The sequence below is a fragment of the Anomaloglossus baeobatrachus genome, unplaced genomic scaffold (assembly GCF_048569485.1).
Source record: "Anomaloglossus baeobatrachus isolate aAnoBae1 unplaced genomic scaffold, aAnoBae1.hap1 Scaffold_295, whole genome shotgun sequence".
Taxonomy (NCBI): domain Eukaryota; kingdom Metazoa; phylum Chordata; class Amphibia; order Anura; family Aromobatidae; genus Anomaloglossus; species Anomaloglossus baeobatrachus.
In genome coordinates this window covers 98,019-113,068 of record NW_027442392.1, presented here as the reverse complement: position 1 = coordinate 113,068, position 15,050 = coordinate 98,019, and the positions used below count along the sequence as shown (strand labels likewise).

General features: G+C 47.2%; 8 non-coding genes and 2 pseudogenes across 8 annotated transcripts; all 10 read right to left on the bottom strand.

Moving 5' to 3' along the window:
- Positions 1-1,103: 1,103 nt before the first annotated feature.
- LOC142267411 (U2 spliceosomal RNA) lies at positions 1,104-1,294 on the bottom strand. The gene has a single exon (XR_012733310.1). It is a non-coding gene; the product is annotated as a U2 spliceosomal RNA (small nuclear RNA).
- Positions 1,295-2,681: 1,387 nt separating this feature from the next.
- Positions 2,682-2,878, bottom strand: LOC142267471 (U2 spliceosomal RNA). The gene has a single exon (XR_012733363.1). It is a non-coding gene; the product is annotated as a U2 spliceosomal RNA (small nuclear RNA).
- Positions 2,879-3,575: 697 nt separating this feature from the next.
- Positions 3,576-3,717, bottom strand: LOC142267517 (U2 spliceosomal RNA; annotated as a pseudogene).
- Positions 3,718-5,104: 1,387 nt separating this feature from the next.
- LOC142267470 (U2 spliceosomal RNA) lies at positions 5,105-5,301 on the bottom strand. The gene has a single exon (XR_012733362.1). It is a non-coding gene; the product is annotated as a U2 spliceosomal RNA (small nuclear RNA).
- Positions 5,302-5,998: 697 nt separating this feature from the next.
- Positions 5,999-6,140, bottom strand: LOC142267516 (U2 spliceosomal RNA; annotated as a pseudogene).
- A 1,387-nt stretch (positions 6,141-7,527) lies between these two features.
- On the bottom strand, positions 7,528-7,718 carry LOC142267539 (U2 spliceosomal RNA). Its single transcript, XR_012733407.1, has one exon. It is a non-coding gene; the product is annotated as a U2 spliceosomal RNA (small nuclear RNA).
- A 1,387-nt stretch (positions 7,719-9,105) lies between these two features.
- On the bottom strand, positions 9,106-9,296 carry LOC142267538 (U2 spliceosomal RNA). Its single transcript, XR_012733406.1, has one exon. It is a non-coding gene; the product is annotated as a U2 spliceosomal RNA (small nuclear RNA).
- A 1,387-nt stretch (positions 9,297-10,683) lies between these two features.
- Positions 10,684-10,874, bottom strand: LOC142267537 (U2 spliceosomal RNA). The gene has a single exon (XR_012733405.1). It is a non-coding gene; the product is annotated as a U2 spliceosomal RNA (small nuclear RNA).
- A 1,387-nt stretch (positions 10,875-12,261) lies between these two features.
- LOC142267536 (U2 spliceosomal RNA) lies at positions 12,262-12,452 on the bottom strand. Its single transcript, XR_012733404.1, has one exon. It is a non-coding gene; the product is annotated as a U2 spliceosomal RNA (small nuclear RNA).
- Positions 12,453-13,839: 1,387 nt separating this feature from the next.
- On the bottom strand, positions 13,840-14,030 carry LOC142267535 (U2 spliceosomal RNA). The gene has a single exon (XR_012733403.1). It is a non-coding gene; the product is annotated as a U2 spliceosomal RNA (small nuclear RNA).
- Positions 14,031-15,050: the final 1,020 nt, after the last annotated feature.

Below are 15,050 nucleotides of genomic sequence, written 5' to 3'. Positions count from 1 at the left end.
TGCCTGACTTTCCGTCACTGCCACCCTTTGCCATCCTTACCCGTAGAAAGCCCTTTCATCATCCCCAAACCCTAATCTTTTCCCTTTCCTTCCCAGCCCCCAAACCCTGCCCTCTGTACCTTTCTCACCACCCGCTTCCCTTCTCCTGTCATCCCCCTACCACCCGGGAAAAAAAGAGATTGCCCCCTCCTTCCACTAGCCCACCCTCCCACCCAAAGAACAACTTCTTCTGCGCAGCTTGTTTTCTAGGCAGCAGCGCTATTGTGATGTCATCGGGGGGCATTGTGACAAGCCGCCAGTGTTCCGTCTCTTCATGTTGTGCACAGTTCAAACGGAAAATACATCAACAGGCAGACTACAGAAAAGCTTACTATCAAAGGTTAGAGGGGGGCTTTCTCAGAGGGCTTTTTACAGTTTTTCTATTCCCAATTAGCCGTTTAAGTGTACTTATTGAAAGTAGTAATTCTTTCATAGGCCGCCCTTTCTTAGTATTTGACGTTCCTTATATTGCGGTATGAGGCTTCGCAGTAGGTTGCAAACATTCATCACCCATGACTGTCCCCAATTGAGCTCAGAAGCTCAATGTCTATCATGACCTCTCTTTTAGAATGTCCAAGAGCAAGCAAACTATTCCTCCAGGAGAGGGCGCCAACAGACTACTAAAGAGATCATCATTACTCAAAGAAAACCCCAAAAACCAATGCATGATAGGAATAAACAGGTAACTTTCTTTGGAGTGGAAGCGGAGAGATCGCACCAGATGCCAATTCTAGATCTTATCACACCTGTGGTCACTGCAGCAGCAGGTGAATCCACTTTGTCCAAAAGGGATCTATTCCATTCAATTGCAAATGATCTAGATAAGACAGAGAACTGCAGCACGGGGACATAGCCGAGTTGGTCAGGTTGAGTGGTGATGAGTTTGCTATTTGGATGAATAAAGAAAGTCAAAAGTGTGAAAGATAAAAAACAAAAGGAGGAAGTGTGAAAAGTGAATGGGCCAAATTGAGGTGCATATGAAGACGTATGCTTTCTTCCAATTCATTAAATCGGGCTAATATGAATCAGGTGAATTGAGTTCTGCTTTTGGAAACTGGGTTAAGAAGGGGTGCACCGTTCCTGGAGGTACTGCAATACCAGGTCAATGCGTAGAGTGGACAGAGCAAGCTCTTTTTCCATCTCCCTGTTCTAAAAATCCATTTAATATATGGTCCCCAGATAGGGGACGTATCAGATATTAAACTGATAAGAACAGATACTACACTTGATCTTAGCCAAAAGGCCGAGAAGCGATAACCAGAATTGGTTTGGGCCTCGAGTGGCACCCTGGCCTATGCCGGACACATCTTAGGGAGAGAGAGCGAGAGGGAGACAAACCCACGCCTACACAAGACATTTTGTCACCCAAGCCAACCCTTGAAAAGGCTGCTTTGCAGAGCAAAAACAAGAAGAATGGTGCGTTTTGCAGCCGCCGCCCACTGCAATGAATCTGAATAACTCCTCCTTTAGGGCGCAAGCAACTCCCCTCCCCCTTGCAGTCTTTCCAATTCACGATACAAAAAGACGGACAGGACAGGTTGCCTGACTTTCCGTCACTGCCACCCTTTGCCATCCTTACCCGTAGAAAGCCCTTTCATCATCCCCAAACCCTAATCTTTTCCCTTTCCTTCCCAGCCCCCAAACCCTGCCCTCTGTACCTTTCTCACCACCCGCTTCCCTTCTCCTGTCATCCCCCTACCACCCGGGAAAAAAAGAGATTGCCCCCTCCTTCCACTAGCCCACCCTCCCACCCAAAGAACAACTTCTTCTGCGCAGCTTGTTTTCTAGGCAGCAGCGCTATTGTGATGTCATCGGGGGGCATTGTGACAAGCCGCCAGTGTTCCGTCTCTTCATGTTGTGCACAGTTCAAACGGAAAATACATCAACAGGCAGACTACAGAAAAGCTTACTATCAAAGGTTAGAGGGGGGCTTTCTCAGAGGGCTTTTTACAGTTTTTCTATTCCCAATTAGCCGTTTAAGTGTACTTATTGAAAGTAGTAATTCTTTCATAGGCCGCCCTTTCTTAGTATTTGACGTTCCTTATATTGCGGTATGAGGCTTCGCAGTAGGTTGCAAACATTCATCACCCATGACTGTCCCCAATTGAGCTCAGAAGCTCAATGTCTATCATGACCTCTCTTTTAGAATGTCCAAGAGCAAGCAAACTATTCCTCCAGGAGAGGGCGCCAACAGACTACTAAAGAGATCATCATTACTCAAAGAAAACCCCAAAAACCAATGCATGATAGGAATAAACAGGTAACTTTCTTTGGAGTGGAAGCGGAGAGATCGCACCAGATGCCAATTCTAGATCTTATCACACCTGTGGTCACTGCAGCAGCAGGTGAATCCACTTTGTCCAAAAGGGATCTATTCCATTCAATTGCAAATGATCTAGATAAGACAGAGAACTGCAGCACGGGGACATAGCCGAGTTGGTCAGGTTGAGTGGTGATGAGTTTGCTATTTGGATGAATAAAGAAAGTCAAAAGTGTGAAAGATAAAAAACAAAAGGAGGAAGTGTGAAAAGTGAATGGGCCAAATTGAGGTGCATATGAAGACGTATGCTTTCTTCCAATTCATTAAATCGGGCTAATATGAATCAGGTGAATTGAGTTCTGCTTTTGGAAACTGGGTTAAGAAGGGGTGCACCGTTCCTGGAGGTACTGCAATACCAGGTCAATGCGTGGAGTGGACAGAGCAAGCTCTTTTTCCATCTCCCTGTTCTAAAAATCCATTTAATATATGGTCCCCAGATAGGGGACGTATCAGATATTAAACTGATAAGAACAGATTTTTTGATTTAATGAAGCTTTCCAAAGCACCGCAAAAATGCATGACCGAAGTCACACCAAAAACAGTGCAAAGGCTAGGATTCGTGTGGACCCCTCCGTGAGAAGAGGATCCCCAAAAATCAACCCCGTCCCTCCGAGCCAGAAGGCCACAGAGAGGGTCAGGGATCTTCGGTGCTCCCCCAAGCCGAAGCCTGGTTGAGCCTTGTTGTTGCTCCCAGCGTCCACCGAGGCATCTTACCCAAGTGGAGTAGGGAGCTACTAGTCGTTGGTTTCGCAGCCGAGACTGCCCGGACCGTCAACCGGTGTTGGTTTCTCAGCCCAAGGCTGACCGGACCTCCAACCGGGTGTTGGTTTCTCAGCCCAAGGCTGACCGGACCTCCAACCGGGTGTTGGTTTCTCAGCCCAAGGCTAACCGGACCTCCAACCGGGTGTTGGTTTCTCAGCCAAAGCTGACCCGGACCTCCAACCGGGTGTTGGTTTCTCAGCCCAAAGCTGACCGGACCTCCGACCGGGATTATAAAAATTTCCCTTCTTAGCCAGAAGGCCGGGATAGGGCAATATGCTTGGAAAGTATGAATAGGCAAGGCGCGGCGTGCGACAGAGTCTGAGGCTTACCAGGGTCCCAACCTAGCAAGTTCAGACTCCCTCCAGGGTGTCCATTCCTGGGGCACATTGCACCATAACCCCCACACTTACTCAGTCTAATAGCCTCGATCCTGGTAGGGCCATGGTTTCCTCTAGATGGATATACTATCCTCCCAAAGTACTAACAAGCGCAACCTTCCAGCGTGCATTGCATCATTGTACTAAGGTGGCCGGAGCCTTAAACCACCTTTTCGAACGATACTACACTTGATCTTAGCCAAAAGGCCGAGAAGCGATAACCAGAATTGGTTTGGGCCTCGAGTGGCACCCTGGCCTATGCCGGACACATCTTAGGGAGAGAGAGCGAGAGGGAGACAAACCCACGCCTACACAAGACATTTTGTCACCCAAGCCAACCCTTGAAAAGGCTGCTTTGCAGAGCAAAAACAAGAAGAATGGTGCGTTTTGCAGCTGCCGCCCACTGCAATGAATCTGAATAACTCCTCCTTTAGGGCGCAAGCAACTCCCCTCCCCCTTGCAGTCTTTCCAATTCACGATACAAAAAGACGGACAGGACAGGTTGCCTGACTTTCCGTCACTGCCACCCTTTGCCATCCTTACCCGTAGAAAGCCCTTTCATCATCCCCAAACCCTAATCTTTTCCCTTTCCTTCCCAGCCCCCAAACCCTGCCCTCTGTACCTTTCTCACCACCCGCTTCCCTTCTCCTGTCATCCCCCTACCACCCGGGAAAAAAAGAGATTGCCCCCTCCTTCCACTAGCCCACCCTCCCACCCAAAGAACAACTTCTTCTGCGCAGCTTGTTTTCTAGGCAGCAGCGCTATTGTGATGTCATCGGGGGGCATTGTGACAAGCCGCCAGTGTTCCGTCTCTTCATGTTGTGCACAGTTCAAACGGAAAATACATCAACAGGCAGACTACAGAAAAGCTTACTATCAAAGGTTAGAGGGGGGCTTTCTCAGAGGGCTTTTTACAGTTTTTCTATTCCCAATTAGCCGTTTAAGTGTACTTATTGAAAGTAGTAATTCTTTCATAGGCCGCCCTTTCTTAGTATTTGACGTTCCTTATATTGCGGTATGAGGCTTCGCAGTAGGTTGCAAACATTCATCACCCATGACTGTCCCCAATTGAGCTCAGAAGCTCAATGTCTATCATGACCTCTCTTTTAGAATGTCCAAGAGCAAGCAAACTATTCCTCCAGGAGAGGGCGCCAACAGACTACTAAAGAGATCATCATTACTCAAAGAAAACCCCAAAAACCAATGCATGATAGGAATAAACAGGTAACTTTCTTTGGAGTGGAAGCGGAGAGATCGCACCAGATGCCAATTCTAGATCTTATCACACCTGTGGTCACTGCAGCAGCAGGTGAATCCACTTTGTCCAAAAGGGATCTATTCCATTCAATTGCAAATGATCTAGATAAGACAGAGAACTGCAGCACGGGGACATAGCCGAGTTGGTCAGGTTGAGTGGTGATGAGTTTGCTATTTGGATGAATAAAGAAAGTCAAAAGTGTGAAAGATAAAAAACAAAAGGAGGAAGTGTGAAAAGTGAATGGGCCAAATTGAGGTGCATATGAAGACGTATGCTTTCTTCCAATTCATTAAATCGGGCTAATATGAATCAGGTGAATTGAGTTCTGCTTTTGGAAACTGGGTTAAGAAGGGGTGCACCGTTCCTGGAGGTACTGCAATACCAGGTCAATGCGTGGAGTGGACAGAGCAAGCTCTTTTTCCATCTCCCTGTTCTAAAAATCCATTTAATATATGGTCCCCAGATAGGGGACGTATCAGATATTAAACTGATAAGAACAGATTTTTTGATTTAATGAAGCTTTCCAAAGCACCGCAAAAATGCATGACCGAAGTCACACCAAAAACAGTGCAAAGGCTAGGATTCGTGTGGACCCCTCCGTGAGAAGAGGATCCCCAAAAATCAACCCCGTCCCTCCGAGCCAGAAGGCCACAGAGAGGGTCAGGGATCTTCGGTGCTCCCCCAAGCCGAAGCCTGGTTGAGCCTTGTTGTTGCTCCCAGCGTCCACCGAGGCATCTTACCCAAGTGGAGTAGGGAGCTACTAGTCGTTGGTTTCGCAGCCGAGACTGCCCGGACCGTCAACCGGTGTTGGTTTCTCAGCCCAAGGCTGACCGGACCTCCAACCGGGTGTTGGTTTCTCAGCCCAAGGCTGACCGGACCTCCAACCGGGTGTTGGTTTCTCAGCCCAAGGCTAACCGGACCTCCAACCGGGTGTTGGTTTCTCAGCCAAAGCTGACCCGGACCTCCAACCGGGTGTTGGTTTCTCAGCCCAAAGCTGACCGGACCTCCGACCGGGATTATAAAAATTTCCCTTCTTAGCCAGAAGGCCGGGATAGGGCAATATGCTTGGAAAGTATGAATAGGCAAGGCGCGGCGTGCGACAGAGTCTGAGGCTTACCAGGGTCCCAACCTAGCAAGTTCAGACTCCCTCCAGGGTGTCCATTCCTGGGGCACATTGCACCATAACCCCCACACTTACTCAGTCTAATAGCCTCGATCCTGGTAGGGCCATGGTTTCCTCTAGATGGATATACTATCCTCCCAAAGTACTAACAAGCGCAACCTTCCAGCGTGCATTGCATCATTGTACTAAGGTGGCCGGAGCCTTAAACCACCTTTTCGAACGATACTACACTTGATCTTAGCCAAAAGGCCGAGAAGCGATAACCAGAATTGGTTTGGGCCTCGAGTGGCACCCTGGCCTATGCCGGACACATCTTAGGGAGAGAGAGCGAGAGGGAGACAAACCCACGCCTACACAAGACATTTTGTCACCCAAGCCAACCCTTGAAAAGGCTGCTTTGCAGAGCAAAAACAAGAAGAATGGTGCGTTTTGCAGCTGCCGCCCACTGCAATGAATCTGAATAACTCCTCCTTTAGGGCGCAAGCAACTCCCCTCCCCCTTGCAGTCTTTCCAATTCACGATACAAAAAGACGGACAGGACAGGTTGCCTGACTTTCCGTCACTGCCACCCTTTGCCATCCTTACCCGTAGAAAGCCCTTTCATCATCCCCAAACCCTAATCTTTTCCCTTTCCTTCCCAGCCCCCAAACCCTGCCCTCTGTACCTTTCTCACCACCCGCTTCCCTTCTCCTGTCATCCCCCTACCACCCGGGAAAAAAAGAGATTGCCCCCTCCTTCCACTAGCCCACCCTCCCACCCAAAGAACAACTTCTTCTGCGCAGCTTGTTTTCTAGGCAGCAGCGCTATTGTGATGTCATCGGGGGGCATTGTGACAAGCCGCCAGTGTTCCGTCTCTTCATGTTGTGCACAGTTCAAACGGAAAATACATCAACAGGCAGACTACAGAAAAGCTTACTATCAAAGGTTAGAGGGGGGCTTTCTCAGAGGGCTTTTTACAGTTTTTCTATTCCCAATTAGCCGTTTAAGTGTACTTATTGAAAGTAGTAATTCTTTCATAGGCCGCCCTTTCTTAGTATTTGACGTTCCTTATATTGCGGTATGAGGCTTCGCAGTAGGTTGCAAACATTCATCACCCATGACTGTCCCCAATTGAGCTCAGAAGCTCAATGTCTATCATGACCTCTCTTTTAGAATGTCCAAGAGCAAGCAAACTATTCCTCCAGGAGAGGGCGCCAACAGACTACTAAAGAGATCATCATTACTCAAAGAAAACCCCAAAAACCAATGCATGATAGGAATAAACAGGTAACTTTCTTTGGAGTGGAAGCGGAGAGATCGCACCAGATGCCAATTCTAGATCTTATCACACCTGTGGTCACTGCAGCAGCAGGTGAATCCACTTTGTCCAAAAGGGATCTATTCCATTCAATTGCAAATGATCTAGATAAGACAGAGAACTGCAGCACGGGGACATAGCCGAGTTGGTCAGGTTGAGTGGTGATGAGTTTGCTATTTGGATGAATAAAGAAAGTCAAAAGTGTGAAAGATAAAAAACAAAAGGAGGAAGTGTGAAAAGTGAATGGGCCAAATTGAGGTGCATATGAAGACGTATGCTTTCTTCCAATTCATTAAATCGGGCTAATATGAATCAGGTGAATTGAGTTCTGCTTTTGGAAACTGGGTTAAGAAGGGGTGCACCGTTCCTGGAGGTACTGCAATACCAGGTCAATGCGTGGAGTGGACAGAGCAAGCTCTTTTTCCATCTCCCTGTTCTAAAAATCCATTTAATATATGGTCCCCAGATAGGGGACGTATCAGATATTAAACTGATAAGAACAGATACTACACTTGATCTTAGCCAAAAGGCCGAGAAGCGATAACCAGAATTGGTTTGGGCCTCGAGTGGCACCCTGGCCTATGCCGGACACATCTTAGGGAGAGAGAGCGAGAGGGAGACAAACCCACGCCTACACAAGACATTTTGTCACCCAAGCCAACCCTTGAAAAGGCTGCTTTGCAGAGCAAAAACAAGAAGAATGGTGCGTTTTGCAGCCGCCGCCCACTGCAATGAATCTGAATAACTCCTCCTTTAGGGCGCAAGCAACTCCCCTCCCCCTTGCAGTCTTTCCAATTCACGATACAAAAAGACGGACAGGACAGGTTGCCTGACTTTCCGTCACTGCCACCCTTTGCCATCCTTACCCGTAGAAAGCCCTTTCATCATCCCCAAACCCTAATCTTTTCCCTTTCCTTCCCAGCCCCCAAACCCTGCCCTCTGTACCTTTCTCACCACCCGCTTCCCTTCTCCTGTCATCCCCCTACCACCCGGGAAAAAAAGAGATTGCCCCCTCCTTCCACTAGCCCACCCTCCCACCCAAAGAACAACTTCTTCTGCGCAGCTTGTTTTCTAGGCAGCAGCGCTATTGTGATGTCATCGGGGGGCATTGTGACAAGCCGCCAGTGTTCCGTCTCTTCATGTTGTGCACAGTTCAAACGGAAAATACATCAACAGGCAGACTACAGAAAAGCTTACTATCAAAGGTTAGAGGGGGGCTTTCTCAGAGGGCTTTTTACAGTTTTTCTATTCCCAATTAGCCGTTTAAGTGTACTTATTGAAAGTAGTAATTCTTTCATAGGCCGCCCTTTCTTAGTATTTGACGTTCCTTATATTGCGGTATGAGGCTTCGCAGTAGGTTGCAAACATTCATCACCCATGACTGTCCCCAATTGAGCTCAGAAGCTCAATGTCTATCATGACCTCTCTTTTAGAATGTCCAAGAGCAAGCAAACTATTCCTCCAGGAGAGGGCGCCAACAGACTACTAAAGAGATCATCATTACTCAAAGAAAACCCCAAAAACCAATGCATGATAGGAATAAACAGGTAACTTTCTTTGGAGTGGAAGCGGAGAGATCGCACCAGATGCCAATTCTAGATCTTATCACACCTGTGGTCACTGCAGCAGCAGGTGAATCCACTTTGTCCAAAAGGGATCTATTCCATTCAATTGCAAATGATCTAGATAAGACAGAGAACTGCAGCACGGGGACATAGCCGAGTTGGTCAGGTTGAGTGGTGATGAGTTTGCTATTTGGATGAATAAAGAAAGTCAAAAGTGTGAAAGATAAAAAACAAAAGGAGGAAGTGTGAAAAGTGAATGGGCCAAATTGAGGTGCATATGAAGACGTATGCTTTCTTCCAATTCATTAAATCGGGCTAATATGAATCAGGTGAATTGAGTTCTGCTTTTGGAAACTGGGTTAAGAAGGGGTGCACCGTTCCTGGAGGTACTGCAATACCAGGTCAATGCGTGGAGTGGACAGAGCAAGCTCTTTTTCCATCTCCCTGTTCTAAAAATCCATTTAATATATGGTCCCCAGATAGGGGACGTATCAGATATTAAACTGATAAGAACAGATACTACACTTGATCTTAGCCAAAAGGCCGAGAAGCGATAACCAGAATTGGTTTGGGCCTCGAGTGGCACCCTGGCCTATGCCGGACACATCTTAGGGAGAGAGAGCGAGAGGGAGACAAACCCACGCCTACACAAGACATTTTGTCACCCAAGCCAACCCTTGAAAAGGCTGCTTTGCAGAGCAAAAACAAGAAGAATGGTGCGTTTTGCAGCCGCCGCCCACTGCAATGAATCTGAATAACTCCTCCTTTAGGGCGCAAGCAACTCCCCTCCCCCTTGCAGTCTTTCCAATTCACGATACAAAAAGACGGACAGGACAGGTTGCCTGACTTTCCGTCACTGCCACCCTTTGCCATCCTTACCCGTAGAAAGCCCTTTCATCATCCCCAAACCCTAATCTTTTCCCTTTCCTTCCCAGCCCCCAAACCCTGCCCTCTGTACCTTTCTCACCACCCGCTTCCCTTCTCCTGTCATCCCCCTACCACCCGGGAAAAAAAGAGATTGCCCCCTCCTTCCACTAGCCCACCCTCCCACCCAAAGAACAACTTCTTCTGCGCAGCTTGTTTTCTAGGCAGCAGCGCTATTGTGATGTCATCGGGGGGCATTGTGACAAGCCGCCAGTGTTCCGTCTCTTCATGTTGTGCACAGTTCAAACGGAAAATACATCAACAGGCAGACTACAGAAAAGCTTACTATCAAAGGTTAGAGGGGGGCTTTCTCAGAGGGCTTTTTACAGTTTTTCTATTCCCAATTAGCCGTTTAAGTGTACTTATTGAAAGTAGTAATTCTTTCATAGGCCGCCCTTTCTTAGTATTTGACGTTCCTTATATTGCGGTATGAGGCTTCGCAGTAGGTTGCAAACATTCATCACCCATGACTGTCCCCAATTGAGCTCAGAAGCTCAATGTCTATCATGACCTCTCTTTTAGAATGTCCAAGAGCAAGCAAACTATTCCTCCAGGAGAGGGCGCCAACAGACTACTAAAGAGATCATCATTACTCAAAGAAAACCCCAAAAACCAATGCATGATAGGAATAAACAGGTAACTTTCTTTGGAGTGGAAGCGGAGAGATCGCACCAGATGCCAATTCTAGATCTTATCACACCTGTGGTCACTGCAGCAGCAGGTGAATCCACTTTGTCCAAAAGGGATCTATTCCATTCAATTGCAAATGATCTAGATAAGACAGAGAACTGCAGCACGGGGACATAGCCGAGTTGGTCAGGTTGAGTGGTGATGAGTTTGCTATTTGGATGAATAAAGAAAGTCAAAAGTGTGAAAGATAAAAAACAAAAGGAGGAAGTGTGAAAAGTGAATGGGCCAAATTGAGGTGCATATGAAGACGTATGCTTTCTTCCAATTCATTAAATCGGGCTAATATGAATCAGGTGAATTGAGTTCTGCTTTTGGAAACTGGGTTAAGAAGGGGTGCACCGTTCCTGGAGGTACTGCAATACCAGGTCAATGCGTGGAGTGGACAGAGCAAGCTCTTTTTCCATCTCCCTGTTCTAAAAATCCATTTAATATATGGTCCCCAGATAGGGGACGTATCAGATATTAAACTGATAAGAACAGATACTACACTTGATCTTAGCCAAAAGGCCGAGAAGCGATAACCAGAATTGGTTTGGGCCTCGAGTGGCACCCTGGCCTATGCCGGACACATCTTAGGGAGAGAGAGCGAGAGGGAGACAAACCCACGCCTACACAAGACATTTTGTCACCCAAGCCAACCCTTGAAAAGGCTGCTTTGCAGAGCAAAAACAAGAAGAATGGTGCGTTTTGCAGCCGCCGCCCACTGCAATGAATCTGAATAACTCCTCCTTTAGGGCGCAAGCAACTCCCCTCCCCCTTGCAGTCTTTCCAATTCACGATACAAAAAGACGGACAGGACAGGTTGCCTGACTTTCCGTCACTGCCACCCTTTGCCATCCTTACCCGTAGAAAGCCCTTTCATCATCCCCAAACCCTAATCTTTTCCCTTTCCTTCCCAGCCCCCAAACCCTGCCCTCTGTACCTTTCTCACCACCCGCTTCCCTTCTCCTGTCATCCCCCTACCACCCGGGAAAAAAAGAGATTGCCCCCTCCTTCCACTAGCCCACCCTCCCACCCAAAGAACAACTTCTTCTGCGCAGCTTGTTTTCTAGGCAGCAGCGCTATTGTGATGTCATCGGGGGGCATTGTGACAAGCCGCCAGTGTTCCGTCTCTTCATGTTGTGCACAGTTCAAACGGAAAATACATCAACAGGCAGACTACAGAAAAGCTTACTATCAAAGGTTAGAGGGGGGCTTTCTCAGAGGGCTTTTTACAGTTTTTCTATTCCCAATTAGCCGTTTAAGTGTACTTATTGAAAGTAGTAATTCTTTCATAGGCCGCCCTTTCTTAGTATTTGACGTTCCTTATATTGCGGTATGAGGCTTCGCAGTAGGTTGCAAACATTCATCACCCATGACTGTCCCCAATTGAGCTCAGAAGCTCAATGTCTATCATGACCTCTCTTTTAGAATGTCCAAGAGCAAGCAAACTATTCCTCCAGGAGAGGGCGCCAACAGACTACTAAAGAGATCATCATTACTCAAAGAAAACCCCAAAAACCAATGCATGATAGGAATAAACAGGTAACTTTCTTTGGAGTGGAAGCGGAGAGATCGCACCAGATGCCAATTCTAGATCTTATCACACCTGTGGTCACTGCAGCAGCAGGTGAATCCACTTTGTCCAAAAGGGATCTATTCCATTCAATTGCAAATGATCTAGATAAGACAGAGAACTGCAGCACGGGGACATAGCCGAGTTGGTCAGGTTGAGTGGTGATGAGTTTGCTATTTGGATGAATAAAGAAAGTCAAAAGTGTGAAAGATAAAAAACAAAAGGAGGAAGTGTGAAAAGTGAATGGGCCAAATTGAGGTGCATATGAAGACGTATGCTTTCTTCCAATTCATTAAATCGGGCTAATATGAATCAGGTGAATTGAGTTCTGCTTTTGGAAACTGGGTTAAGAAGGGGTGCACCGTTCCTGGAGGTACTGCAATACCAGGTCAATGCGTGGAGTGGACAGAGCAAGCTCTTTTTCCATCTCCCTGTTCTAAAAATCCATTTAATATATGGTCCCCAGATAGGGGACGTATCAGATATTAAACTGATAAGAACAGATACTACACTTGATCTTAGCCAAAAGGCCGAGAAGCGATAACCAGAATTGGTTTGGGCCTCGAGTGGCACCCTGGCCTATGCCGGACACATCTTAGGGAGAGAGAGCGAGAGGGAGACAAACCCACGCCTACACAAGACATTTTGTCACCCAAGCCAACCCTTGAAAAGGCTGCTTTGCAGAGCAAAAACAAGAAGAATGGTGCGTTTTGCAGCCGCCGCCCACTGCAATGAATCTGAATAACTCCTCCTTTAGGGCGCAAGCAACTCCCCTCCCCCTTGCAGTCTTTCCAATTCACGATACAAAAAGACGGACAGGACAGGTTGCCTGACTTTCCGTCACTGCCACCCTTTGCCATCCTTACCCGTAGAAAGCCCTTTCATCATCCCCAAACCCTAATCTTTTCCCTTTCCTTCCCAGCCCCCAAACCCTGCCCTCTGTACCTTTCTCACCACCCGCTTCCCTTCTCCTGTCATCCCCCTACCACCCGGGAAAAAAAGAGATTGCCCCCTCCTTCCACTAGCCCACCCTCCCACCCAAAGAACAACTTCTTCTGCGCAGCTTGTTTTCTAGGCAGCAGCGCTATTGTGATGTCATCGGGGGGCATTGTGACAAGCCGCCAGTGTTCCGTCTCTTCATGTTGTGCACAGTTCAAACGGAAAATACATCAACAGGCAGACTACAGAAAAGCTTACTATCAAAGGTTAGAGGGGGGCTTTCTCAGAGGGCTTTTTACAGTTTTTCTATTCCCAATTAGCCGTTTAAGTGTACTTATTGAAAGTAGTAATTCTTTCATAGGCCGCCCTTTCTTAGTATTTGACGTTCCTTATATTGCGGTATGAGGCTTCGCAGTAGGTTGCAAACATTCATCACCCATGACTGTCCCCAATTGAGCTCAGAAGCTCAATGTCTATCATGACCTCTCTTTTAGAATGTCCAAGAGCAAGCAAACTATTCCTCCAGGAGAGGGCGCCAACAGACTACTAAAGAGATCATCATTACTCAAAGAAAACCCCAAAAACCAATGCATGATAGGAATAAACAGGTAACTTTCTTTGGAGTGGAAGCGGAGAGATCGCACCAGATGCCAATTCTAGATCTTATCACACCTGTGGTCACTGCAGCAGCAGGTGAATCCACTTTGTCCAAAAGGGATCTATTCCATTCAATTGCAAATGATCTAGATAAGACAGAGAACTGCAGCACGGGGACATAGCCGAGTTGGTCAGGTTGAGTGGTGATGAGTTTGCTATTTGGATGAATAAAGAAAGTCAAAAGTGTGAAAGATAAAAAACAAAAGGAGGAAGTGTGAAAAGTGAATGGGCCAAATTGAGGTGCATATGAAGACGTATGCTTTCTTCCAATTCATTAAATCGGGCTAATATGAATCAGGTGAATTGAGTTCTGCTTTTGGAAACTGGGTTAAGAAGGGGTGCACCGTTCCTGGAGGTACTGCAATACCAGGTCAATGCGTGGAGTGGACAGAGCAAGCTCTTTTTCCATCTCCCTGTTCTAAAAATCCATTTAATATATGGTCCCCAGATAGGGGACGTATCAGATATTAAACTGATAAGAACAGATACTACACTTGATCTTAGCCAAAAGGCCGAGAAGCGATAACCAGAATTGGTTTGGGCCTCGAGTGGCACCCTGGCCTATGCCGGACACATCTTAGGGAGAGAGAGCGAGAGGGAGACAAACCCACGCCTACACAAGACATTTTGTCACCCAAGCCAACCCTTGAAAAGGCTGCTTTGCAGAGCAAAAACAAGAAGAATGGTGCGTTTTGCAGCCGCCGCCCACTGCAATGAATCTGAATAACTCCTCCTTTAGGGCGCAAGCAACTCCCCTCCCCCTTGCAGTCTTTCCAATTCACGATACAAAAAGACGGACAGGACAGGTTGCCTGACTTTCCGTCACTGCCACCCTTTGCCATCCTTACCCGTAGAAAGCCCTTTCATCATCCCCAAACCCTAATCTTTTCCCTTTCCTTCCCAGCCCCCAAACCCTGCCCTCTGTACCTTTCTCACCACCCGCTTCCCTTCTCCTGTCATCCCCCTACCACCCGGGAAAAAAAGAGATTGCCCCCTCCTTCCACTAGCCCACCCTCCCACCCAAAGAACAACTTCTTCTGCGCAGCTTGTTTTCTAGGCAGCAGCGCTATTGTGATGTCATCGGGGGGCATTGTGACAAGCCGCCAGTGTTCCGTCTCTTCATGTTGTGCACAGTTCAAACGGAAAATACATCAACAGGCAGACTACAGAAAAGCTTACTATCAAAGGTTAGAGGGGGGCTTTCTCAGAGGGCTTTTTACAGTTTTTCTATTCCCAATTAGCCGTTTAAGTGTACTTATTGAAAGTAGTAATTCTTTCATAGGCCGCCGTTTCTTAGTATTTGACGTTCCTTATATTGCGGTATGAGGCTTCGCAGTAGGTTGCAAACATTCATCACCCATGACTGTCCCCAATTGAGCTCAGAAGCTCAATGTCTATCATGACCTCTCTTTTAGAATGTCCAAGAGCAAGCAAACTATTCCTCCAGGAGAGGGCGCCAACAGACTACTAAAGAGATCATCATTACTCAAAGAAAACCCCAAAAACCAATGCATGATAGGAATAAACAGGTAACTTTCTTTGGA